This window comes from Pongo pygmaeus, chromosome 1 (genome assembly GCF_028885625.2).
Source record: "Pongo pygmaeus isolate AG05252 chromosome 1, NHGRI_mPonPyg2-v2.0_pri, whole genome shotgun sequence".
Taxonomy (NCBI): domain Eukaryota; kingdom Metazoa; phylum Chordata; class Mammalia; order Primates; family Hominidae; genus Pongo; species Pongo pygmaeus.
The window spans coordinates 166,395,042-166,422,317 of NC_072373.2; the positions used below are offsets into that span (position 1 = coordinate 166,395,042).

The window sequence follows — 27,276 nt, forward strand, 5'->3', positions numbered from 1 at the left end:
GTAAGAAAAAAAATACTGGGTTTCAGTCCTAGAGTGGCTAATCACTGGTTGGTGACCTAGGGCAAGTAACATTTATCTATCTGCCTTCTCAGGCTTTCACATCTGTAAAATAGACAATAAATATACAATAAACATAGCTACAGCTCACTACGTGGATGTGAAACTGTGATACTTTCAAGTGTTTACAGGAATATGATTTGTGCTTTTTTGTACAAATCATACTTTATAAACTACACTCAAGTCTCCTTAATGTGCTTAAAGACCCATGAAACCTCTGGGTCAGACAGATTCTTAACTCATCTTTTCAGATCCAATTTGTTATTATCTCCTTCAGAACCTCCCCTACCTTCCCAGATGCAGCGAGGTGCCCAGCTCCCTCCTACACATCTATCTTTGCACCTTAGTATAACCGTTCCTTGTACCTTTTCCCCTATTCAATTGTGAGATTCAAGGAAATGAACCGTGTCTTAATCATAGTCCATTAATCTTTGCATTTCCAGCACCTAGCACTATTCACGGTCCATTAGAAGTGAATTAATGAATGCTTATTGAATTAAAGTAGAAGTGAATAAAATAACTAAGTAATAGGGACAAACTAAAGGTGAATATACTTTCCTCCTTTGACTTGCTGTATTAGAGTTCTCCAGTGAAACAGAACCAAGAAGATATATATATGTAGAAATTCATTATGGGGGTTGGGTCATACAATCAGGCAGGCTGAGCAATCCGACAATATGCCATCTCTAAAAGCCAAGTGAGAGAACCAGGAAAGTCAGTGGTATAATGCAGTCTGAGTCCAAAGGTCTGAGAACCAGGATTAGGGGAGCACAGGTGTAAGTCCCAGAATCTAAAGGCCCAAGAACTAGGATCTTTGATGTCCATGGACAGAAGAAGATAAGTGTCCCAGCTCAAGGTGGCATCAAATTCACCCATCTTCCATCTTTCTGTTCTACTGGGCCCTCTGCAGATTGGATGATGCCTACCCGAGGCATGAATATCTGAGGGCAGATATTCTGTACTCAGTCTACTGATTCAAATGCTAATTTCTTCTGGAAATCTTCACAGGCACACCCAGAAATAATGCTTTACCAGTTATCTGTGCCTCCCTTAGCCAAGTTGACTCCTAAAATTAACATCACACTTACCAATCCTGAAATGACATTCCTAGGCAACCACTCACACCTGCAAGTCTTCCCATGAGGTGCATTTCCAGGCAACACACCTCCATCAGCTCTAAGTGCCTCAGACGAAGGAGTCCTCACCACCACCCTGTAGTCAGGAGGCATGAAATAATATTTCTGAAATATCTTCACATCCCTCTTTGACAGTCTCTAGGGTATTTCCAATTTACCACAACAAAAAGAGAAATACTTTTATTTTGCTGTTTCTTGTAACAATAGGGCCCTAATGATGCAAAGAGATGGAAACAATAATATAACCAATCAGGCATAGGAGAATTTCTTAGCAAACTGGAACTTATGACTGCTGCAAATCTCAAGAACAGTGAGGGAATCAGCATTTTGTGTATTTGATTAGCAAAAGTAGTTTGACATGCAATGTTCCCATACCTGACTCACGGTGAGCCCATGTGACATGTCCCAGATATGTCCCCAAGGGTCATGATGAACACCAGGCAGAAAAATATAGTTTTAAAACACTATTAGTCATGGCAATGAGAATAAGTTTTGAGCTCCTTGTCATACACTATATTTTGGGGGATAAACGATACACCATTTGGATTTGGAACAGTCCTAGAAAAACATTCTAGTTGCTGAGACTCTGGAAGGTAGAGAAACAAACATCAATTATGGCCCAATTTCTTGTTCCAAAATGGACCAGGCTGTGTCTCACTTTTATGCCTTTGTGAATGATTTCTTCTACCTGAAATTCCTCCACCACCACCCCAAACTTTCATTTTCCTTCCTTGCTTCTTCTTTTAGCAAACTCCCCCTCATCCTTCTAGATCCATCATCACCCACGATAAATCTTTCAGTACTCCCTAACAAGAGTAAATTACTCTTTCCTGCATGACTCCTGACAAATCAAAGATTACCTTGAGTTGTAACCATCTTTCTCTTTGTTGAATTTCCCATTGGACTATGAGCTCCCTGAGGGCAGGAAATTAGTCTTTTTCATCTTTTTCCCCCTAATATCTAGTATGGAATTTTATACCTATTATGTCTAGCAGAGGACAAGTATGAAATAAGTGTTAAATGAATAAATGAGTAGAATGAATAACAAATTCCCTTAACCTAGGCAGGACAGGAAAGGAGTTGGTAAACAGGACTAGAAAGGTGACATTTCCCTGTTTCTATAAAATAGTCCAAGATCTCCAAAGAAAAGGAGCTTGAGAAGTATGTGTAACTTTGATTATTTGCTTGGTATGGACATTAAAAAGCAGATAGATGTTTACATTTTTAATAGGCCAGCTAGAGACCATATAATCTTCCCGAATTCTTTCCCTAAAATGAAATTCCCTTAAGTAGGTCATGACAAGAAGATGTATCTCAGTGGTCAGGTCCTCTTGCAGGGGAGGCAACTATAAAAATGCCCTTTTCTGGATGTGGTAACCCAGGGTGGTTTGGGATGGTCTGGGAAAACACCATCTATACACCAACCACCTAGAATCTTAAACATAACTAGACTTTCACATGGTTTATTAGTGTCCTCCTTGGATCTCAAAATATTTTTAAACAAGATTGAATTCCACATTTATGCTAGAAGGGAAAAACAAAATCTTCCCTTCAGGGTAGTTTCATTCACCCACAATTGCAATACTACTGGTATACTCCACTACCTGAATGCTTATTTAAAAGCCAATGATAAATTACCAAGTGATACAGGAAGATATAAGCAGAAGTCCCTTAAATATGAACTTCCATCATGCATCTGAAATGAATTGAATTTGCAAATCTTTGGTTTATGCCCTGCTCTTCAGGGACATACTAACTATGTAAAGATAGGTATCTGTGAGCAAACAGCCGTCCGGGGGCACCCTCAGAAACATGCTAGAATATCCAAAGCCAGGGCTGCATGCACTTCATTCTTCCAGGACTCTCTGCATTGGGCATTCATTCTGGAAAGCATACAGGCAGTGCAGTTCACCAGATCAGTGTTCAAATCCCAGCCTGCTCACTTCCTGGGTAGATGACTTTGGGAACTTATGGAACCTCTCTGAGCATGCATTTCTCAGCAGTAAAATGGGGCTAATAATGCCTATGGTAACCAGCCTTCAAGATAGCCCCAGTGTTTCCACCTCCTGGCTTTCACATCCTTGTGTAGTTCCCTCCTATATTTACTACAGTCAAACTCTATGACTAATAGTATATGGTAGAAGTGATGGCATGTCACTTCTGTAAATTAGGTTATAAAAGACTGTGACTTCCATCTTGGGCTCTCTCTCTCCTCCTCTGTCATATCACTCACTGGGAATGCCATGTCTTAAACAGACTCATGGATTCCTTGCTCATATGTCAAGGAATTTTCCTACCAAAAGTCACTGAGTGAGCCCAGAAGCAGAACTTCCAGCCCCGGTCAGGCCTTCAGAGACTGCAGATGCAGCTGACAGCATGACGGCAATCTCATGAACCACTCAGCCAAGTTGCACATGGATTCTTGATCCTTAGAAACTATATGAGATAATGAACTTTTATTGGTTTAACCTGCTAAATTTTGGGGTTATTGGTTATACAGCAATAGATAACTAACACAATGTCTCTTATGTTGAAATAATATATGTCAAATGCTGAGCATATGCTTGGCACATATTAGGAATTCAAATGATAGCTATAAAAATTTAAATTATATCACTGATAATTATATCAATTATATTTCATTTTATTGTTATTTATATTTATAAATAATATTTATAGATCCATCATAATGCTTTTCTGTGGGAAAGAAACAAACAGAAGGAGCATCAGTCTTTTTTTGGTTTTTTTTGGAGACATGGTCTTGCCCTGTCACCCACGCTGGAGTGCAGTGGTACAATTATAGTGCACTGCAGTCTTGATCTCCTGGGCTTAAGTGATCCTCCTGTCTCAGCCTCCCAAGTAGCTGGGACCACAGGCACATGCCACCATGCCCAGCTAATTTTTAAAGTTTTTTTTTTTGTAGAGATGGGATCTCCCTATGTTGCGCAGGCTGGTCTCAAACTCCTGGGCTCAAGCAATCCTCCCACCTCATCTTCCCAAGGTGCTAGGATTACAGGTATGAACCACCGTGCCCAACTGGGCATCAATCTTAATGACACTTTTTTTTCATGTTTCCTGTTGGTAGCACAAGGCTTAAACTTAGTACCCACAGCTCTAATTTGCAGATACCCACTGATGTCAAGCATTCTGAAAACTAGATTTTTTTCTATGTAAATATTTAAAAGGTAATAAAATAGAAAAAAAGGAAGACTGTCCTCTTTGACCAATAGATACTGCTTTTAAAATAATAATGACCTCTGCTTAGCTGCTACTTCAGTTCACAAGAGGCCATCTCTCATAGGCCTGCTCTAGGTTAAAGCCCTGGACACAAAGGCTCCTGATTTGAATTATGACTGACTGCTCCGTGGCCCTAAGCAAGGTACTTCCCTTCTGAAAGCTTTGGTTTCGCCATGTGTTAAAATAGGAAAAATGGTACACATCTCAAGGTGTCATTTTGAAGATTAAATAAGATAATGAAGTAAAATGTTCAGAAGAGTGAAGTGGTCAATAATGGTATGCAGCTATTATTATCATTTTCTGCTATGTGGTAGGAATTATTATTATAATTGTTTTAGAGATCAGGTCACCTAGGCCCATCATCGTCAAAGATTTGCTCAAGGTATGGGAGAAGGCTGCTTCTAGCTCCAGCCTTCTGATTTTTTTAAAAACAGTCCCAAATGAACTGTAACCCTTTTTGGATTTACACAGGTTGCAGTGAATACACGCTTTTTAAAATTACCCTGTGTATAAACTATGGTGACAGAAGCCAGAAAGTGATTGCCTCTGGGTAGAGGTGTGGGAGTAGGGATGGGAGGCAGGCGAGTACAATTGACTAGAAAGGAGCACAAGGGAACTTTCTGAAATGACACAAATGTTCTACAGCTTGTTTTAGGTAGTTTCATGAGTGGACATGACTGTTAAGACTGATGGAACCAAACACATAATTCATCTATATTAATTATACCTCAACAACAAGAATAAAGTAAACAAAAACCCAAAAAATTACCTCATGTATTCAAAATAAGCATTGGCCCCATCACAATTTCAAGCCCACCCTCCTCTTCTTTCTTCAGACATTGTTATGGGAAGAAAGGACAGCAACTCTGGGTGAACAGGCATGGCCTATACATCCCCAAACCGCCCCCATCCCAAAACGCAAAACAAAACAGGAAATAGTAGGGCAAAGGAAGGTGAGCTCCTAAAGGGGCCCTCAGACAACAGCCCCTCTCTCCCTGAAAGGTGGTCTGTGCCCACTTTCCACAGACATGCTGCAAGCCACCCACATGGGCCATGGTCTGACCTGCCCAGGTGGAGACACAAGGTCTCCTGGGCTGTCAATCCTGCACCTTGAACAAATAGGAAATTCATTTGGGAGGAGGACAGAGTGTGGAAGAGTGAGGATCCTTCCAGCCCACTTTATACACAAGCAGAAAAACATCGTATATCCAGGTAACTGCAATAATTCAAAAGTTGCTCAAACTTCAACTCCCATTCCTATCCCACCTGCCTGGAAGAAAAGTCCACAGCCCGGCTCAGGGTGAGCTGAGGGTTCTGATTTAGGCTGGATTTGTGCCAGTGTGGAGGTGGGTGGTCGAGTATGGAGGGTTTTCTCTCCTAATAGTTTAAATAAAAGCCGCTATGGAAGACGAGAGAAATATGAGCTCTAGTAGAAAAACTTTTCTTCTCTAAATCTAAGGGAAAATGATGTAGCAGCCAACCTTCAACATTCTGAAGGAGAAAATGCAGAGACCTTTGCAACCTCAGTTAGTAAGTGCCAGGAACTGAGTGTGGAGATTGGGTGATCAGCTAGGTTGACTCACCAGTCATGTGACTCCTTCTGGCCAAATCCTTGCCTCAGCAGAATTATAAATTACCGGGTGCCACAGGCCTTCCCAGATCCCCGGCAAGTAGCAAAACCCATGTGTGTAAAATCCATAATACCAGGGCCCAAGAACAAGAATGTTTGTGCTAAGAAGGGACCTTAAGAACCATGCACTGCAACCACCTCATTTTCCAAAAAAGAATGCAGCCCATATGAAATGGTCTAACACAGGGGTCCCCAACTTCCAGGGCCACGACTAGTACTAGTCCATGGCCTGTTAGGAACAGGGTTGCACAGCAGGAGGTGAGCGGTGGGAGAGTGACCAAAGCTTCATCCATATTTACAGCCATTCCTCATCGCTCGCATCACCAACTGAGCTCCACCTCCTGTCAGATCAGCCAGCGATGGCATTAGATTCTCATAGGAGTGTGAACTCTACCGTGAACTGTGCATGCGAGGGATCTAGGTTGCATGCTCCTTATGAGAATCTAATGTCTGATGATCTGACACTGTCTCCCATCACCCCAGATGGGATCATCTAGTTGTGGGAAAACAAGCTCAGGGCTCCCACTGATTCTACATTATGGTGAGTTGTATAATTATTTCATTATATATTACAATGTAATAATAATAGAGAGTACAAAATAAATGTAATGTGCTTGGATCATTCCAAAAGCATCCCCCCACCGCTGTCTGTGGAAGAACTGCCTTCCATGAAACTGGTCCCTGGTGCCAAAAAGTTGGGGACCACTGATCTAACACATATGAGGGTTCACATTTGGAGGAATCAATCTGCTCAGTTGCATGGATCCTATACCCAAGGGCATCTCTGGGCACCTACTCTTGGGAGAAAAATGCTTTTGGGAAGCAAACAATTAGGTAAGAGATGCTAAAGAGGTGAGGAGAGAAAATTGGAACCAGATGACAACATCTTAAGATACTGGTCTCTCTCCTCTTTCCCAAAAGATAAACCTCGTTGTTGCACCTCTTCAAGGCACAGGCATCTGTGGGCACACGTCCCCACTTCTGGAAGGAAGCTCCTTCAGAACAAAAGCCATACCCAGAAACCATCACTGGTCCCCCAAAGCCCCAGACACTGCCATATCCCCCTGTTTGTTCAACAGAACAATACTCACCCCTCTGTGGCCCCAACTTAGACAAAACCATGAAGGAAAAAAGAAATACTAGCCTTCAGGCTTTCTTCTTCCCCAAATCCCTTCTCACCCACTGCTTCCAGACTGTACCCGTCCATTCCCACCTACGTGTCTGGTTTCCCTAGGAGGAGCCCCAAGCAAAACCAGCATCTTTCACTGGCAACTATGCTAACATTTCTAAATCTTTGGTCACCATTGAAACATAGGGATCTGTGTCATTACTCAGCATACTATTCAAATACAGCTCTTGAAATAATAATAATAGCTATTATGTTTTTTTCTGTATGCCAATACACTTTTAAAGTGTTTTCCATGTATTAACCCACTGAACTCCTACAATAAATCTAGGAGATAAGTATTATAAATTTTCTCACATTTTTAGAGTGGAAATCAGAGGCACAAAAAGCAACTTGCTCAGCATTACTCAGCAGGTGAGCAGCAGTGCTTGGATTCACATGAAGGCAGTCTGGTTCCAGAGCCCATTTCCTGGGTCACTATGCTATTTTATGTCTCCAGGTTACCTTGGTACTTTTTCTGACTCTCCTCAAAAAAACAAAACAAAACAAAACAAAAAAACACCAAAACCAAAACACAAGTCAGGCACTTTCCCCGGAGAAGGGAAAGAAGAGCCTTCTATTCTTACCCCCATTTACCAGCACTTTCCACATTGAGTTAATTTGTATAATCCCGTCTCCTCCCCAGGTCTATGAGTTGTTTGTGGAGACAGACTTTATTCATCTCTGTCACAGTTCAATAAATATTTGCTGAATTTCTGAATAAATAAATATATTCATTTTAAAAAGGGCAATGCTTTAACCTAGGAGGGAAAAAGGATCCCTGGTTTATCAATCAAAAGGCTGAGGCTGCAGTCCCTGTCACCAACTAGCTGTGTGACCTTGAGCAATTTCCTTCACCTCTTTGGTCCTTGGTTTCCTCATTGCCAAAATGAAAGGGGTCAGGCTTGATGACCTCTGAGTTCCCTTTCAGCTGTGGTATCCTAAGATCATGGCACAGGGGCAGGCCAGTGAGAGAAGAGACTACAGCAAACTGGTCTCCATGTGTCCCTCACATCACACCCACAGGTGCAGGCACCATCAGTCTGACTTTACCAAGAGTCACCAGGAACAGCAGGCGGGAACGCTAACTGGGAAGGTGGGGTGGCAGACTGCAACCAAGCCCAGTGGCACCACCCTCCACGTGGGAACCACCCAAGAGGGGACATCAAAGGGGTACAAAGAGTCCAACTGCTTTCTGGGGGCTGCTGGCCATTGGTGTGAAAAGAATGAGACCAGCCACTCTGTCTGCACCAAAGCCACCGAAATGCCTGTAAATCAGGAAGGGATTACTCCACTTGAGTAAAACCTGTGATGTTCCTTTCACTGCTTTTCCCCCTACTATCATTACCCAGTCAAGCATGCTTGGCATTGTAAACAGGTGATTAACAGGCAGGTTTTGGAAGAAACCAGGAGTAGGAGCCGGATCTCTGCTCAGCACATGCACTATGTTCTTCCTCACCTCCTCTCCTCTGAGCAGGAACCCATTTAGCCACACGGCTGCCCATCCCTCTGGAGGAAGATTTCGCCTAGGGATGGGAGGAGTATCGTGATGGTGGGAACCTCCTTTATTCAGCAACACCAAGATGAAGCTGGCATGAGAAATCAGACTCAGAACTCAAGCTGGCAAAACATCTGACGGGGTGCTGGTGGCCAGAGACAACAACATGGGTTATGGAGAGTCACAAATGGCAGAGGATGCCAATCAAGCCAAAGGATTCCCTGTGTTTTCTGGCCTGTTCTCTGAGGCCAGCTCATTTCACCCAGTCATAACACAGGTTTTAACAAAAGCTCAGAGCTGGGAAATAAGGCTTTTGTGTCTTGTCCTCCAGGTTATAGGTATTTTTATTGGAAGGTGCCTTCTTTCCTGGGCAAATATTTTATGGAGTGTCTTTGAGTGAGTGGCCCAGAAAACAGAGGAAGGAGATGTTAAAAAAAATAAAAAGAGAGAGAGAGAGAACTTTTAAGAATACAACAAGTAAAGTGCAGATGAGGGACAGAAAGACTCTACTGTCATCACATCAAGTCAAGAAACCTGCCCCAACAAGAGACACAACTTAAAGGTTGGGCTCAAATTTATAGATGTTCTTTTTCTGGCTTCAAAGACAGTACAGTGTAGGGATATTTTTTTTCCTCTAGAATGAAAAAAATCTCAGAGTTGGAAGGACCTTTGAGCCCAAACAATATCTAATACACAAATCCCTTCTACAATCTTTCCAACAAGTGTTAACCCATTCTCTGCATCCTCACTTCTGGGACAGGAAACTTATTATTTGCCCTTTCCACTTCAAAGAAGCTCCCATCATTGGAGGCTTCATTGAGAACCTGAGCTGAAATTTGCTTTCCAGAAATGTCTACCCATTTTTCATCACTCCATACAACATAAGCCTAAGTGCTAGGCTACTGATTATCTTCAAAACATTTGAAGACAGTCCTTGATTTTCTCTTTCTGGGTTTAGTAACCCTAAAATCATCAACCAAAATATCTCCTCAGCCTAGATGTTTTCCTGTGGACTCATGCCAGCTAATTTTTATCTTAACATCTTTACCAAAATGAACACTCCTTTTGTAGTAGGCCCATGACAGAAGGGGACAGGATGATTAGAACTCTTTTAGAACTCTTCATGCCCATCATTACTATTTTCTCAGTGTGGACATGTCACATTGTGGACTGGTGACATTTGTAACCAAAATCTGACTCTTGTCACACATATTATTGCCAGGCTAAATATTCCTCCATCCTGCTGTTGTACAATTGGTTGTTTCAGCTAGAGTACAGAATTTATATTTTCCCTAGTAAATATCCTCTGGTTTGGAATCGTTCAAGCTGTTTGAGACATCTGGTTTCAGATTAAGTCATCCACAGGCTCACAAACCTTCCAAACATTGTGTCTTCTATTAATCTGATCAACATGCATGTCATCTTTGTCTAACCAAGCCATCAATATAGAGATTGAACAGAACAGACCAGAGGCCAGAGCTCTAAAGGGTGCCTGCCATCAGTGCCTTCTTTTCAGATTAATATTTTTCAAGGATCGGTATTTTTTTAGCGTTGTCTCATAGTCCTCCAAGGCTCCTGGGCCTAACATCCAAATCCTTCAGTGAGATCTGGTCTTGGCAAAGTTTCCTGGTACAAAGAACAATTTGCCTTTCCCAACACATCCTACTATTGCTTGCTCCCATGTCCAACTTTGCTTCTTTCCCTAAAATGCACTTCTCTTGTTTATTCACTGGGGGGGATCTCCTACTAATTTTCAGGTCTCAGTTCAAAGTTTCAACCGCCTGTGATGCTATCATCTGCTCCATGTGCAGAATTAGGTGTTCCCAGAGTATCCTATATGATCCCCTGCTATAGTACCTAATATATGGAGCTGCAACTGCCTGCCAGTCTCTCAGAAGACTAGGTACAGAAAATGGGTGGTACATCTGCCATTATCCCCTTTCTATCCTCAAGGAAGATTGTTCTAATCAATCACTGTGTCCAGACAAAGCCTCAGAATTCTCCCCAACACAATCCTCCAGGCAGCCACTACCAATTAATAGATTAGATCTGACACTTAAGTTGAAACTCTATACTATTTAATATTTCCTTAGGGGCAATGCCATGCCTCATTCACCTTTGTATCACTAGGCCTAGCAAAGTGTCTGGTGTAAAATTAACTCAATAAATATCTGGTGAGTGAATGACTTTGTTTACCAGAGAGCTAGCATTTAAAAAATAAATTTTCCCATGCTCATATAAGATCTCTATATACAAAATAATTCTGGTAGTGGCAAGAGGTAGTCTTTTGCACTAATTGTGATTAATATTCAAGAATAATAATTGACTACTGCTTAAGAATGTTCTCCACCTGATTCTGAGCAGAGCTTCCTGAAAAGCCTGGCCTGATTGGTCTTGGTATCCATAGCCCTCATGTGATACTTATGCATGCAGGGCCTTAGTGGCCTGGAACCAATTTGCCTTCCCAGCTTTCTATATCCTAAATCTCTATTAGCTGATAGCAATTTTAGGAGGTCTGAATGCCAGGGTTGAAAATGGATCTGCCAAAGTTTTATCTATTAAAAAAATGTATATCATGAAGATTGTTTTCCCATGGAACACTCTTCAGAGACCGTGCCTGAACCAAAAAGAAAAATTCCTAAAGAAACTCATTTATTATCACACTCTGGTGTTGATAAAGATAGCCCCTGGGATGAGTCCAGAGGCAGCTGTGCTTATGTAAAGGTCAAATAAGGGCCAGCAGCATCACCAACTATTATTAATTATTTAGTAATTAGCCATTCTTTACCTATCTCTGCCTATGGACAGGATATTTTAGGTCTTAGATGTAATCTAGTCTCCAACATTACTCTTACAGAGTCACGGTGTACACAGAACAGAACTTATAAATTAGGAGGATAAGAAAATAAGATAGAACAGTCTCCTTCATTTTCATAAGTAACTTTCAGAGGCCTAAAGAATTTCTAGTGCTATATTTAAACCACATTTGGGGGCTTTGTGAGGATGCTTCATAAATTGGAAGTGATTAGTAGTACTTGACTGATAAATATTTACTGCATGGATGGATGGATGGATGGATGGATGGATGGATGGATGGAAGGATAGATGGATAGATGGATGGATATGCAACTTCATGTATGAAGCAACTAGAAAACCAGACATTCTATCACTTGATTCAACTGCTTAGAAACCGAAAAGAATCTGGCATAATCAACAAACAGAGCCAACACCTCAAACAGAGCTCAAATTAAATCACAAGTAAGTTTACTAGATTCAGATTCTTTTACAGGCAGAGTCTTTTAAAGAAATAATTTAAAAGATTATAAAGAAAGACTCTGGGTTCAGCCATCGGGGCTACTTATGATTATTGATTTGGACGTACTTGTATACAGTATGACTTCCACAGCAGTACTGCAGGAAAACACATTGTGGTTCTCTCTCCTTGTATGAAGCCTCAGGTTTTTCTCCAGCTGGGAAACTATTACCCCATCAGCTTCTAAACATATTATCATTTGCCTCAAGCTGGAAAAGGCCCCATGAGAAGAATATTTTGGCTATTAGACATTTCTAGATTTTGTTCTGAGTAAAGGGCTCCAATCTTTCCATGCTTATTAATTCCTTGGCATTCTTTAATCAGCAATACTAATAGCTAACATTTATTAAGCTCTTACTTTGAACCAGGCACTGTTCTCAGCATTATACATGCATCATCACATTTAATTCTTAGAAGAGCTCTTGTAGTCATTACTATTATTACCCACATTTCACAGGTGAGGAAGGAGGCACTGTGGTGGTAGGCAATTTCTTACATCATTCAGCTAAAACATGGTAGACCCTCAACTCACACCCAGTAACCTGTTTTCCTAACCACCAAAACCCTCCATTAAATGACGCTGGTCCATACCATTTTCATAAAGGAAAGATCCTCACTCCCTTAATTCTTACTTTTCGGGGACATCCACTCCAACCACTACCAGAATAAAACACACAGAAAAAAATATATTTCAGCTTAGATCATTCTATTTCTATTTCAAAGTAGAAATGTTTCTACAAAGATAATTGAGTTGCTCTACCTTGATCTCATGCTGGTACTTCTTGCTCTCTCCAACTCCTAAATTAGCATTACTCAGGTCTGTTTTGAGGGAAGTTCTATGATTATGTTTTCTGAGGTCAAATAAGCTTGAAAAATGGTGGATTAAACAGCTAAACATCTCTTCAGTAGAAGACTCTCACTTCTCAGGGTCTTTATTTATTGGTATGCATTATACATCTTCAAGGGTGGGCCAGGATATAATATGCAGTGTTTTGCAAAACCTATCTGACTAGAGAACTCTTTTGTCACAGAATACCTTGAAGGCCCCCGGAATACACACAGGAAAATGCTGCCAGAAAGGAAAGGGGTCCCCATGTCTGTGGCATTGGCCCTCATCTCCGACCACAGGCTATCTTCCTAGTTTGCCCCAAGTTCTCTCTAAATTATATACAGGCTTTCATTTCCGCCTCATCTCAACTCACTCCCTCTCAAAAACTCTATCCCTTTGGCAAACTACAATAGAAGACATCATCCATAATGGGAGCAGGAGGGTATTTTTTATTCTTTATGGATTCATTTTATAATTTTCAGGTCAAATTTAGTGCCAGGAAAAAGTCATCACTCCAGATGAGCTTCCTCTCAGCAGATAATAGGAACCAAGTCATCTGCTTGGGTTTCCTTTTTCTGCCTTCCTTATGAGACTGCTATTTAAATAAATAAAGCTTTCCTCAAAGCTTGTGTTCCTGCTCAGCTGTAAGATCTGACTCATTCCAAGTTTCTGGGGCTTCTATCTCTCCCTCCTCTAACAGTTTATTTTCCTTTAAATTGTCCTTTCAACATAAGCCTTAATATTTGGGGTTTCCAAACCCTTTAGAGGAAATTAATTAATTGATTAATTAATTAATGAAATTATTCAACAAATGGAGGCTCAGGATCTGTAATGCAACAGGCTTCATATACCATGAGGACTGAACAGGCTGCGGTCTGCACTCTCGTGAAGTTTGCAGCCTTGTGAGGGAGACTGGCAAGAAATAAGTACATAACTACGCAGTAGTAACAAATTGTGAAAAGGCCTCACAGTACTTATAAAAAGAGAATGAATGCCCTGGATGAAAGTAACCAGGGCAGCAGATGGAGTAGACAGGGCTCCACCTTTAGGTTTTCTGGAAAGAGGGAAGGATGAAAGATGAATAGGTTGGTGCTGAGGAGCAAAGTCAGCAGAGGCTAGACCCACAGAGTCCTGTAAGCCAAGCCACGGCGAGGATTTCAGCCCTAAGCCTGTAAGCAAATGGCAGCCGTGAAGGAGTTTTAAACCAAGAAGGCTCACGATCAGATTTCTGTTTAAAAAAAAAAAAAATCACTCCAGCTACAATGTGGTGAATAGATTAGAAGGGGACAGAGAAAATGTACAGAGACCGTCAGGACACTGCTGCAAGTTGCAGGTCTTGAAACTGTTAAGCAAATAACAATTAGGTTTATTTACGATCAGTTTCTCATCGCCAAGGAATGGTAATGGTGTTGTCAAAGCAAAATGGAAGTAAAGGTATATAAAAACGCTTGCGAATGCTCAGGGATGTTTGGAAATAATGCATTCCCAAGCATTCCACATGAGTCCTGTAAGGCCCTTCACCTCCCTGGTTCTCCACGGGCAGACCCTACTATAAACTCCATGCTACTGAAGGACACCAAGGCCCTTCTGGAGTCCCCAAGGCCACACCATCTGCCCACACTTAGTTGGGTGCCAAAGTGGGGCAAGGAAACAGATGTAAAGGAGAAAAAGATGGCATGTGATTGAGCCAGATGCCGGAGAGGTCCTTGAAGGAAAGCACTCTAGAAGCACTACTCACTCAGGAGGAATGTTTCTGTGGTCAGAGTCCAGGATTGAGGTTAAGGAAAGTTTTACCCTCACCCACAAGCAGCCTGCAAAGCCTCACCTGCGCACATTAACAAGGAGCCTCTTTGTCTTGTTTGATATGTTCTTACTAATTCATCAGATAGTTTATAAACTTTGACAGCATACATCAAATGGGACCAGTCTCATTCATTCACTGTTTTCCCCCCCCCAAAATGTCTAATAAATATATAGGAGCTGATAAATTTTCCTCTTTAAAATTAAAATATAAATCTTCCCTTTAAAAATCAATATCCCTTAGATTTTCTCTAATAAAGAGAAATATAAAGGTCTCCTCTGGCCTGCTGTAAGAAGCAATGCTATTTACTTACTGAGTCTTCAGCCATCCTATACATTTCTATTGTCCTCCCTGTACCCTTGTGCTACCTTCCTGAAAACGCCACCTCACCCTACTCCCTCCAGGGCCAATCCCTTTACCACAATTTTACAAATGAAGAGTAAAAAGTATAGGCTAAAATGCATTTTACTCTTGCCAAGTGCCAGATCTTACACGAGTGCCTTATACACATTGTTGAGCAATTATTACAACATCAGGTGATGTGCATTATGATCCCCATCAGACAGATGAGGAAGCTGAGACTTGGGTTCAGCAATTTGCCCTCGTCACACATTGAGCAGCAGAGGTACATCTGAATCTATGTTGATCTGGCTCCGAAGCCTGTTTTTAACCACTATGGCCTTCCACATCCAGAGAAATTTAACTCTGTACCCAGAGGAATTTTTCTTTCAACTTTGGGCAAAGTTATTAACTGATTGGGTCTTGGTAGCTGAATATGAACAAAACTGAAAGCCAGGCCCTTTCCATTAAACCAAGCATGTAGGGGGAAATAACTCTGCCTCACTAGAAAATCTTAAGTTGGACATGTGAAAGAGAAAGTTAGCATTAATCATTGTGTGCTCTCGTTTTCTAAGAAAGATTTTCCTTTCCAAGAAAGGAAAAACAATGCACATGGCATACCAGGTAGAGTTGTTTAATATGTCATTTTCATTGCAGAAAAGTTATTGCTTTCTAAGACAAAGCTATTTGTTTTTTTCCGGCAACTCAATGGCAAGTGAGAATATAATACATGAGATTCTCACTGGATGAGCTAAGCAGTCTTCTACTTGCTGTATTTTGGCTTTAGGGGATGAGGCTGTGCAGTGCAACCTCATTGCTGTATAGCCAACCTAAAATATAGCCTTGAAACGACAAAAAGAAGAGGAAGAAAGAGAACGAATGAAAGAACTGACCTAAACACATGTACACACACACACATATACACACACACACACACACCCCTTTCATGGAAACACATGCATACATACTCTCTTTCATGGAAACAGCTTCCAATTTGTTTCATAATTGCATTGAGTCATCTGGGCTAACATTCAGACCATTTCTCAAATTCACCATGCCCCTTACAGACATAAAAATTAGGCATTTAAGGAAATTTCCCTCCTCCCCATCTAGTGTCTTTCACTTTAGGTAGTTGGATGGAGATGGTTGGGGGAGGAGGGGGCAGAAGTTTTGGAAATCAGAGTTGATGAATTGCAAACGTGTGCAAGTGATGCACAGGGTGGGAGGAAGTAAAAAATGAAATTCTTCTGTGAAAATAATGCACATGTCCCAGGAAAATCAGTCACACATTTTTTATGAATCAATAGACCAGTGCTTTCTTTATATGTGTGCCAAGCAGCATTCCTGGGTAACAGTTCCATGTCTCACGAGGTGTAAGCCACTTCACTCCATCTTATTAGAAACATTCAAAACAAGGCAAAGATTTTGAAACCCATAAAATTATGAAATCCTGAGCATACCAAAGACAGAATGAACGAGGGACTCCTCTATTTAACTGGCTTTAACTTACATTCACTTTAGCAGTTTAACCCACCTTTAAAATCCCACCAAGATTTGAAAACATTGGTAACTATAAACCATTTTAAAATATAGTCTCCCACTTTCTCAACAGCCTCAAAACTCACTTGCTTAAAACTTCAAGGACACAAAAATAAATCCCAGAGTGCCAGGAAAATTGACTATAACCTTTGTCACTCACCTGATTGCTTACCCACCTCACAGGCCATTTGCAAGATTAGTAGGCAATGTAGCTACCAGACTTTGTATTCCCTCTAAATTCCAGACAGCAGTTAATGAGGAGAGAAGTGATCAAGGAAGCCTATTTATTCTGAAGCCCAGTTCATGGTGGCAAAGAGAATACATTCTTCAGAACAACCAATCAATACACCACCATAAACTTGTGAGTGCACAGTTTTAAGTAACATAGAAGTATTTAATTTTTCTACTACAAGGTAGACTGAAGGGAAAACTCAGTTTAAATATTTACTATTTTAATTTAGCAGTGATTATAAACATGGCATACCAGGTAAAGTTAAGAAAGAAGAAAAAAAGCAAGGGTAAACCATGGCTCTGCCCTCAAGGATCTTAATTAGGGCTCAGAAATTCAACTGATTTTATTTTTATGCCCTTTTCACAGATGAGGAAACAGAAGCTTAGAAAGGCAAAGTAATTTGCCCCAAAACACACAGCAGAGCTAAGATTTAAACATAGCCCTGTCTAATTCTAAAACCTTGCTGAAAAAATTAACTGCACTTCAGATAGTAAGACCTGGATGTTTTTCATTGTAAATTCAATAAAAGCTAACACAGAGTGCTTATTTCACTCCAGGCATTGTTGTAGGCACTTAGCACAAACTAATTTATTTACTCCTTATAATAACTTTATAAATAAGTACTATGATTACCCCCGACTTTACAAATGAGGACAAGTTTACAGAGAGATTAAACAACTTGCCTAGGGTCAAACATTTCATAAATGGTAAGTCTGAATTCAAACCAAGACAGCTGGCTTCAGGCTGTTCTCTATGCCATTCCATTATCTAACTGTCTAAGGCACGGTGGCCCCAAAAAGTCCAGCAAATGCTGGTTTCATTAGTAGGATAATAACAATGCCCAGAACCTTAAGAGAAATGCTCCACCATACTCTATGCTTATCAGACTATACCTGGCCTACTTCATTCAGATATCTTTACAGTATTTCACAAAAAAAAATTGACAAAATGAAACTTGCCCTGTGGAGAGCAAGAAGGAGAGAAAATGTGGAAGCAATGTCCAAAGATCATGGAGAAATTGGGGCTGTTTGGCCTGGACAAGGAAACTTTAAAGGCACACATTTATCATCCTCCAAAAATGTCAAGAGGGCCTTAACCACTCTAAGAAGAAGTAGGAAGCAGCCCAGGGACCTTATTCATCATTCGTTTGCTCTTTTACTGAGTGGCCTGTAGGTGTCAAATGGAGAAAATGCTCCCTAGCTTAATAACTTTTGTACTTCAGAAGTGGAAGTACAGCTCACTCATCAATGAAATTCTTTTCCCAGAATGTATCCAGCAGAAGTGGGAAGAACAGATAACAGAGACCAACCATCTCAGCACCCGGTGGAAAGTTGGACAAGTGATCTATGAGACCTTGCTAATAAGCAGATGCTATGATTCATGTATCCTGTCCTGCACTACCACTGCCAAAAAATGCCATCAAAATCCTCACAAATTACAGCTCTTAATTATCTTTAAAAGGCCAAAAGAAGCAACCTTCAAAAAAGAAGGAAAAAAAATGTCTTAAATGGCTTTTACATTGAGAATTTGACAAGTTTAAACAAAAGTGAAACATACCACACTTTGAAAATATGCCAAAGGACTACTTGTGTTCTAAAACAAGAGAGTAATTATGCAGGAAAAATGCAATTTCTCTCCTCCATTTCCTTTATCTCAAGTTCCTCTCTCATTAATTTATTCATGAACATATCTCAATAATAACTATCTTGTACTTAGAGAGTATCTTGCCCATTTTTAAATGTTTTTACATAAACAAGAAACTGGCATCAGCATCATGGTTCTTTCTGAGCAACAAGACCAGCTCTTAACAGGTTAGCCCTGAACAACATAGAGCAGTAGCAGTCTCTCATCACTGGCTACTCTAGCAAAACATTTTACAATTTCTGAGTCAGGAGAAGTATCTAAGGTCAAGATCTATAAACACATTCCAGAATATGAGCACTTCCAAGTAAAAAAACCTATCAAACCCACTGCAATGGTTTTAAATTCAAGGCAGACAATCCTTCCCATGGACTACTGCAATCTTTGTTAAAATTAAGATTCATGCTTATTTTAGTTTTGCTATTAGTGTGGCTTTTTAAAATTTCTTTTTTCTTGAACCATGTATTACTTGGAAAAAAAAAACATAATAAAAATATTCTGCTATTTCAAGACATCCTTCTAGATAGGATAATGAATTTTCCATAGATAAAGAATATTCTACCTGAACCAATCCTGTGAGTTTTTAGTGATACCTTTTCTTTTGACTTGATCAGTGGACTGAGACATTGCATGAATCAGTCAAAACAATTTAAATGAATCTACGAAGAGATGGTAACAGGATTCTACCACGTCAGGATAAGACTCCAGCCTAGGCCTGCTCACTCCTTCTGGGTGTTGCTTCAATGCAAGTTTTTGTTTGTTAGTTTTGTTTTGTTTTTTAAAGAATGGGTTGGAGGAGTGAGGTGGGAGATAATACACTAAGAAGAAAAACTCTCCCAACAACAACAACAAAATTCTTACTCTATAGTTTACAATACTATTGGAAACAGAAACTCCATTTAGCTATAGCCAGAATCACTCAAACAGGCACTCAGCCCTGAATCAAGGAGCAAACATATTAGTAGAAGATACATGTCTCCATGTAGCCCCGATGACTCCAGAACTAAGAACAAAGAGAAATCATAGCAGGATCTGGTGACAGCAGTTCACAGTAGCTCTCTCACATCACTTACAACCTCGATTTGTGGGGAGGAGAGAGAAGAGAAAAAAGAGAAGAGAAGACAGACTACCTCTCTATTGGAACACTGTCTCCAAAAAAAAAAATCATAAATATATCTGAAAATCCTGGGAATGTAAATACCCTCTCAAATCATCTCCCACCCTCTCACTGTCCTTCTATGGGTTTGGGAAACCAAAAGAGATTATAAAAACCACAACATATTCTTGCTATTGTGGGATTTGAAGAAACCAAGAGATTGTGACTAACAAAGTCTATGAAGATAATTGTGTTTCCATTAGCACCACTAATGAAGAGAAGTGAAAGATAAAAAATGGACAATCCAAAAACCATTTGTATTTGATCCTACACTAAGATAGATGAGTTCTCTTGCATTAGGCTAGGCTTCCTAAATATTTCCCCACTTTCTAAGCCAAGGACAAAATCAGACTGCCTTCAAGAACACACACTAACCAATCACGGGAGAAAAGGCCAAGAAAGGCTGGGTGGCCTTGGACAAATCTGAGAGGAATTCAACTTGGTGGTGTGCATATCTTTCAATCTATCCTTTAGGGAACACCAACTATATGTCAGGAGCTACGTTCACTACTTACATTATCACCTCTACTAAGTGTTTGGATAGCACTGCCCTATAAGTATTAACACCCCCATGTTGCAGGGAGAAAAAAAAATATCTAAGCAAAAGGAGGTTAAAGAACTTACCTGGCCACCAACTGGGAGCTGGGCTCAGGCCTAAATATATGTGTCACCAGTGCCTATATTCTTTCTACTATGCCTTGCTGCTTCCCATTTTTAAGAGACAATTCTCATAGTGGAGAATTCACAGGCAGATCATCAAAAAAGGATGTGTACAGCATTTCACAACAGACACAAAAGTATTCAAATTTACCAGAGAAGGGTGATATTTAACCGTTTACTAATGGGACCTACTGTAGACCACCCTGGTATAAAACATGAATTTCTTCAGAGATGTGTACATTGACAGTTTCTGCTGAAAGCAGGGAGTTTGTTTGTTGCTATTTCTCCACCAAGTTTATTTAATAGAATATTTTGCAAAGCTACATTTCAGGCTAGCTCTTACACTTTGACAAATACAGTATAACATTGCTGTTAAATCTCAACAGCATCTCATTAGTGTAAATTAGTGACTCAATATTTATAACTAGAAAACAAGTGGTTAAGAGACCCCAGCTAAGACAAGTTTCATTAAAACGATAATGACTTAATACACACTATGCCCAGTTTCAGAGAGCTTCAAGCTCCCTAATCATTTTCTGGAAGGTTTCCATTCCAACCAGTTTCCATGTTGGTGTAAACCCATCAATCCCCAGTAGGGATAAGCATGGGAAAATGAACACAGTGTTAAGTCTACAGAGACTTTGTTGCAATGTCAAAATCAAGTTATGTCAGTTTAAATTACAGCTTTACAAAAAAGGCACTGTCAAGGCAAATGTCTCCTGGAGCCTGTCTGGTTGCCTGGAGCAAATGTTCTACCAAGTTGGGTAGAGAAACCGGTTTCCATTTGTCTGGCAGTTTTCTCACTGCTTCCAAGGTGCTTGGCAGTGATAACACACTCTACAACCTGGTAAACATGACAGAGCAACTGGGGACTCCAGAGTGCATCAACTTCTGATGCTCCACAGGGGAATGATCTTTCATAGCAACCAATCAAGTTCTTTGCTTATGACACCCCTCGATTTACTCCCATTATGACTGGAAACCCACAAGCTTTCACTGAAGCACTTGCTAACTTCCTCAGCTTGAGGCCTCAACTTTTCAACACAAAGGACCCCTTCTGGATTCTTCCCCTGTGGGTACCATGTTTCAAAGACTCCATCTGTCATGTACTTATTACAGTGACCAGAACTGTCTCCTTTTCATAGATTTTGAAATACCGAAAATAGCTCACAGACTCCACTACTACCTAAGTTCAGAGACACCAGTCTGGAAAGCAATAAAATTATAATGTGAAGCAGGAAATAACAACAATAACATTTCACATTTATTGAGTGCTTATTATTTATGCCAGGCGTTGTGCTAAGTGCATTATTTGCATTATCCAGTTTAATACCGACCACAACCAAGTGAGGTGGGCAATGTAATTATCTTCCTCATGGAAAGATTCAGAAACATTAAGTAATTTGCCCAAGGCCACCAAGCTAGTGCCAGAGCAAAGTTTTGAATTCTTGCTCTGTGACTTCAAGCCACTACTATTCTCTACTCCACTGGTTCCCCTGCCTCTCACTCCCAGTGGCACTTCCAGATCCCTCTTCTCCTTTTGGAGAATTTCATATGCATTGTACACACTTTGGGGACTCTTGGAAAGCTTTGAGTTATGATTTTACACCCCCCAACACTTCCATCCTCAGTCTGGGAAGGGATACTACTCACCCTTACGGGAGAATGACAGGCAGATGACAGACAGAGACAGCAAGAATACCTAGAGCATCAGACGCATTCAGCCCAAGTCAAGAGCATTCCAGAATACACCAAATTGCTAGGTGTTTAGTTACTATTAATATATATCCACACCTAACTTGGTCTACTAAGAGTAATAATGTTGGAACCTTTCTCCTGGGCACCTTAGAGTCCTTCAAACACTTCCTTCTAAATTCTCTTCTTTTAATGAGAAAGGCAAACAGGATTTAATAGGCAATGCCTCTAGATTTCTGATGAAAATACTAACATAGCCTTGGACAATGAAGTCTGGGCACTCTTGCTACCTAATTCCTATTCTCACCACAAGGGGAAAAGAAAGTACCTAAGTGGGCTGGGGGCAGCAGCTTCTTCTAGATGCTCAGAGTTCAAATTATGAGCTCTCTAAGGATAGCTAAATGTCTGCATGCAGACATGACTAAACTTTAGCGCATACATGAATAATATTATGGTGTATGGGGAGAGGAGAATGGGGAGAACAGAACACCCAATGGTATGTACAGTATGATTTCCACTGTGTGCAAAAGTTATGAATTCATGGATAAGAATTATGAGTAAACACACAAATATATTAAAAGTTTTACTCATACAAATGGTGAGCCCACACACATTTTTCCTTATGTTTTGAGTTCAGTTTCTGTTGTAATATTTGTGCAATAAATAATAATTTCAAAAGCATATTATGTACTGAGTGTATAATTATGTGGCACAACTATAAACAAATTAGCTTTATAACATGCCAGTCAAGCATTAACATTTGGAAAATAAGAGTTAGGATACTTATCTGAGGTTACTTACTTACCTCTGTCTCTGTCTAAAGAAACTATGTCCAGTTGCAAGATTCCTTTTGATCATTCTCTGTGCCATCAGGCACAAATCTGGTGGACAGCACTCTGCCTCTACTAGGAGCCCAACAAGTGTTCTAGAATAATTGAATGAGGCCTTCCATGAGTGTTGTTTTGCAACTCAGACAAAGACCGGCAAGATTACAACTACAGTGGATACAAGTTGGGTTCCTTAATAACCCAGCACCACAAAGCTAAGTTCTGTACTGGGGAAAAAATGTGTATGGAGGAGAGGATGATTCTTCAGTGCAAAGTGCAAAGAGGAGAGAGTACTGTGAATCAGGTTTGTAGTGAGGGCTTCCTATTGGTCCTTGATCTGTAGGACACAAGCCCCCTTCTTAGCAGGCCTGACAAAAAATAGTAAGGTGCACAGCATCTCAAGGACTTGGCAGGTTGGCATAGAAGCCAGGCACAAAGGCCAAAGTTGGCCCAGTCACAATGAGCTGCAGGCCAGTGTGGAAGGACACTGGGCTGATACCAGTATATTCAGACTCACTGAGGAGCAGCGTGTCTTTGACCAATTTAAATTCTGGATTATTAGAAGTTACAAATAATCAATAATAGTAACAACTGCCATAATCATCGTCGAGGGCTTGCCATGCATATTAGGGACATCCTGCCATAACATCCCTAGGCTTTCATGGTTCCAAAAAACAACAGAGAACTTGGGAACCAGATACCTTCTCTAAAACACATTTGATCCTAACAAGGAATTGGAAGGGTGTCCCCACTAATGCAGAGATTCCAACACAGCCAAGTCATTGAGTCTCTGCAATCACTTAATAGATGCTGTTCAGAGAAGGTTGTGGGGGACAACAAAAGAAAGCAAAAGAAAGAAATACACAGCTGTTGGCACTGGGATTCATGCTAAGGCTTAAGTAATCTCACAATTTGATTCACATACTGCAAATAAAAACGATGCAAAATAAGTGCCTATTTGCTAAAAGCAAAACAAAATGTGTAAAAACCTATGTCTTGAATACAGTTTCTTCTCTATTCTCCTTCACGACATTCCCAGATCCTACTCATTCTCCCAAGCTCAGTGCAGATGCATGTGCCCCATGAAACTCCTGATCCCCTTGCTGATCCTCTCACTGCTGTCCAGGGGGTGGAGACTGCCTCCCTGAACTCACATGGTTATGAGTACCTCGCCAGAGATAATAAAATAATAAGAGCAGCCATTCGTCAAGTGCTGACTCTAGACCAGGCCCTTTTCACAGCTTATTTCAAATCCTAAAACAACCCTTCCAGGACGCTGTGTATTATGCAGAATTCAAAGATTTAGAAACTGAAGTTCAAGATTAAGTAAATTGCCCAAAGCCAAATGTGCTCATAAGTGGTAGAGCCTGAATTTGATCCCACGTCTATCAGACTCTGGAGCTCTTTGCTCTGCATCCTGCCATATCCTATGGCCCAGCCTCCCTCTGCCTCATATTTCTCTGTCTCTTACTAGGTGACAAGATCCTTGAGGACCCGACTCATTCCTGAGTCATCGCACATTCATTGATGCTTTAAGTAATCCCTGAAGTATGGTCAACAGCACACAGGTAAACAGCATACAGAAAGTAGAGATTTAATAAACACTTGTTTAACGAGTGATAAAATGACAGAAAACCCATGGGAACAGGTAGAGCAATTGTCATAGCGTTGGCAAAAACAAAAAAACAAAACAACAAAAACAAAAAAACCGCGCTAGTATTTCCCTGAACCTTTAATTACAGAATGTCCTCCTTTTTGCTTGATTCGTCCTGACCTGCCATGGCTGCTTTTTCATTAGCAGCTTCACTCCAGCCACGCCTGGGATCTCTTCAGTGTGGTGCCAAGGCGTGTGGCCCTCCAGGCAGGGAGAGCAACAGCTTGTTTCCAAAGAGAACAAACGACATGACTATGCTCGGCAGTAACCCTCATGCCACAAGCTTCAGCAACCCCCAGACAGCCGGAATCGGGAAAAGAGAAGCAGACCAAGGAAGGTGGGATATTTGGCCCCTGCCCATCATTTCCATGGTCCAACAGTAACCTATGGATCTTATCCTAGATTTATTTTTTCTTTCAAAGGATAAAGGACAAGTGGTCAGGGGCAGGCCCATAAATTTGCTCTGACTTTTATTAGATGGGGAATATTTTTGTCGGCGAGGTCAGCATAACTAGGAAGAAAATACAGAAAACTCTCCACAAGTGAACCACCTCGTTACCCCTGACATAACACAGGCCTGCTGCCTACTGACAAGGGAGTCGCCTGCTATCATGCACGGTTAGAACTCCTTAAAAGTCATCAAAATAGGTTAATGTTTTCCCATTCAACATTATCTTTTCATGGATTTCACATCTCATACACAGATTCTAGGGGGAAAGGAACATGACTGGGACTATTAAGTAATGGAGCTGAATCCTTTCATGATGAAACAAAACTGGACTCGCCACCTCCACCATCTCGTAGACAGGAAACATAGCATAGACACAAGCTAAGGAAAAGGTCAAAGACATAGGAGTAAGGCCAATAAACCCCCGTGAGCGCTTTGTTTTGTGAAACCACCTGGTCTAACACTCAAGTTTTGTACAAATGTCTTATTCATTTGTTCATTTTTTAAAAGTATTAATTATGTGTCTACTATAGTGGAATGCACTAGGAATACTCTGATGAACAAGGCTTTGTCCCTGTTCTCCAGGAGTTTACAGTCCAGCAGGAGTGAGACTGTCTAAGAAAGAGGTCCCCATACAGTATAAGTACAGGAGCCAAACAGTGTAGCAGCTACTACATGGCAGCCTTCAGCTGCATAGCTGGCTGTACAAACACTGTAGCTAGATTAATTAAAATAATGGTTTTCACCATGCCTACCCAGTGATTTCACCTATGTTATCTGATTTCATCCTCAATTAATCTATCACAAGAACATATTCTTCCTAGGGAAAAAAAAAAACCTGGACTATCAAATCTATTCCTTTCAAGTCTATGTAAAAGAACACCTGGAATTTCACAGAAAATAACTTTCTGTACAGAAAGGAAACAATTTATGACAAACTCAGATATTTCATGAGATAAACCAAAGCTTCTCTATAAAGCCTTCTTAATAAAATCGTTTCCAGCCACTGAGCAGGCCTAGTCTAAAACAATAGATCCACAACTCATCTAATGAAATATACTTTTTTTATTTCAGAAGGAAATGTATAAGGAAAGGAGAATGAAACAAAATAAAACAAAACCAAAAAAAAAGTGTAGGTCCCTAGAACTTCAAGGGAAGGAGGAAAGCTTTCTTCTCCTAAATTTGACTGACAAGAGGAAATTCAGCCAATTCTCATCTATACTTGGTGTAGGAAAAGTAGAGCTCTTGTTTTCAAAAGAAACCACTTATTCAAGATGATCAAGTGGAAGTAACATTCCAAGTCATTTGGGGAGATGTCGTAGACACCTTGCTGGGTTTTGCATTGAGCAGCCACATTTGCCTTGCCCATATTTCTTAATGTTTGATACTTGGATTACCCCAGCAGGAAACGAGCAGTCTTTGAATGGAGGGTTTTGTTCAGAATTCTAATAGCTTCCAGCATTTGCCCCAGAGCACAAGAAGTACACCAAATTTACTTAGACATCCAGGCCAGACGTGAAGAATTTCTCTGTCAGATCTAGTAAGCTCCACCAATTTAACATTTTGGCTTCTCTGGGGCAAAGAGAAGACCGCCAAACAGCACTGGTGCTGGGGGGGCACCACTGGTGACATGTGGCAGTTCTTGAAAGAAAATTAATGAACATGACCAGTAACCTTTCTGCCCCTCTCTACTCCTCATTCAAGGAAGAGAAGGAAAATTTCAGCAATTGGGGTGACTAGGCAACTGCTACTCTTTAAAACAGCTTCAAGGTTGTCTGGTTTTTTTCTCCACCAGACTTGCCACATTTCATCTTTTGCATTCAAGACCACTTCACTATGAAATTTGTTGACTTAAAGGTAGAGCCATCAGTTGTTCTGTTCAACAATTTCCTCCTTGTTAATCTACTGAGCAAAAAGCTACCCCTGGCAACCTCTGATTGAGTCACAAGCGCTAACTATGTACAATCAAATCCAATAAAATATTTGTTTAGTGCCCACTATGTGCCAAGCACTGTACCTAGCATATTACACATATTAGTGATGATGATGACAATCAATAACATGAGCATCACTTATCAAGTGCTTACTCTGCAAAAGGCCAGAGTGAAACAAATAAACATGGCTGACCTCACTCCTCATAACCCTTTGAGCAACATGTAATTATTATTCTCCCCTTGTATGGAAAAAAAAGGACTCCACAAAATTAAATAAACTTGCCCAAAGTCATATGGTTTGTAAGTAACAGAGCTGAGACTTGAACTTAAGCCTGTGTCGAGGGCAATGCCTGAACTGCAATTGAAATAATATCAGAAGTTTGTTGCAGTATATAAGGATGAGATAGATGGTAAAAGTTTTCCAGAGTACAGCAAAAATGACACCGGACATGCTAGTTGTATTACTCATTTAGACCAAAAGCATG

The 27,276-nt window shown here is 40.6% G+C and overlaps 1 protein-coding gene across 4 annotated transcripts in view; it reads right to left on the reverse strand.

The window, feature by feature from the left end:
* ROR1 (receptor tyrosine kinase like orphan receptor 1) overlaps positions 1–27,276 on the reverse strand; it is a 420,883-nt gene that overhangs the window by 288,075 nt on the left and 105,532 nt on the right. The window contains exon 1 of one of the 4 annotated variants that reach the window (XM_063654686.1): positions 1,146–1,199. The exons of the other annotated variants lie outside the window; for them this stretch is intronic. The gene's annotated coding sequence lies outside the window, so the exon portion shown is untranslated. Of the gene's footprint in view, positions 1–1,145; positions 1,200–27,276 lie in introns of those variants that run through there. 4 annotated transcript variants of the gene reach the window in all.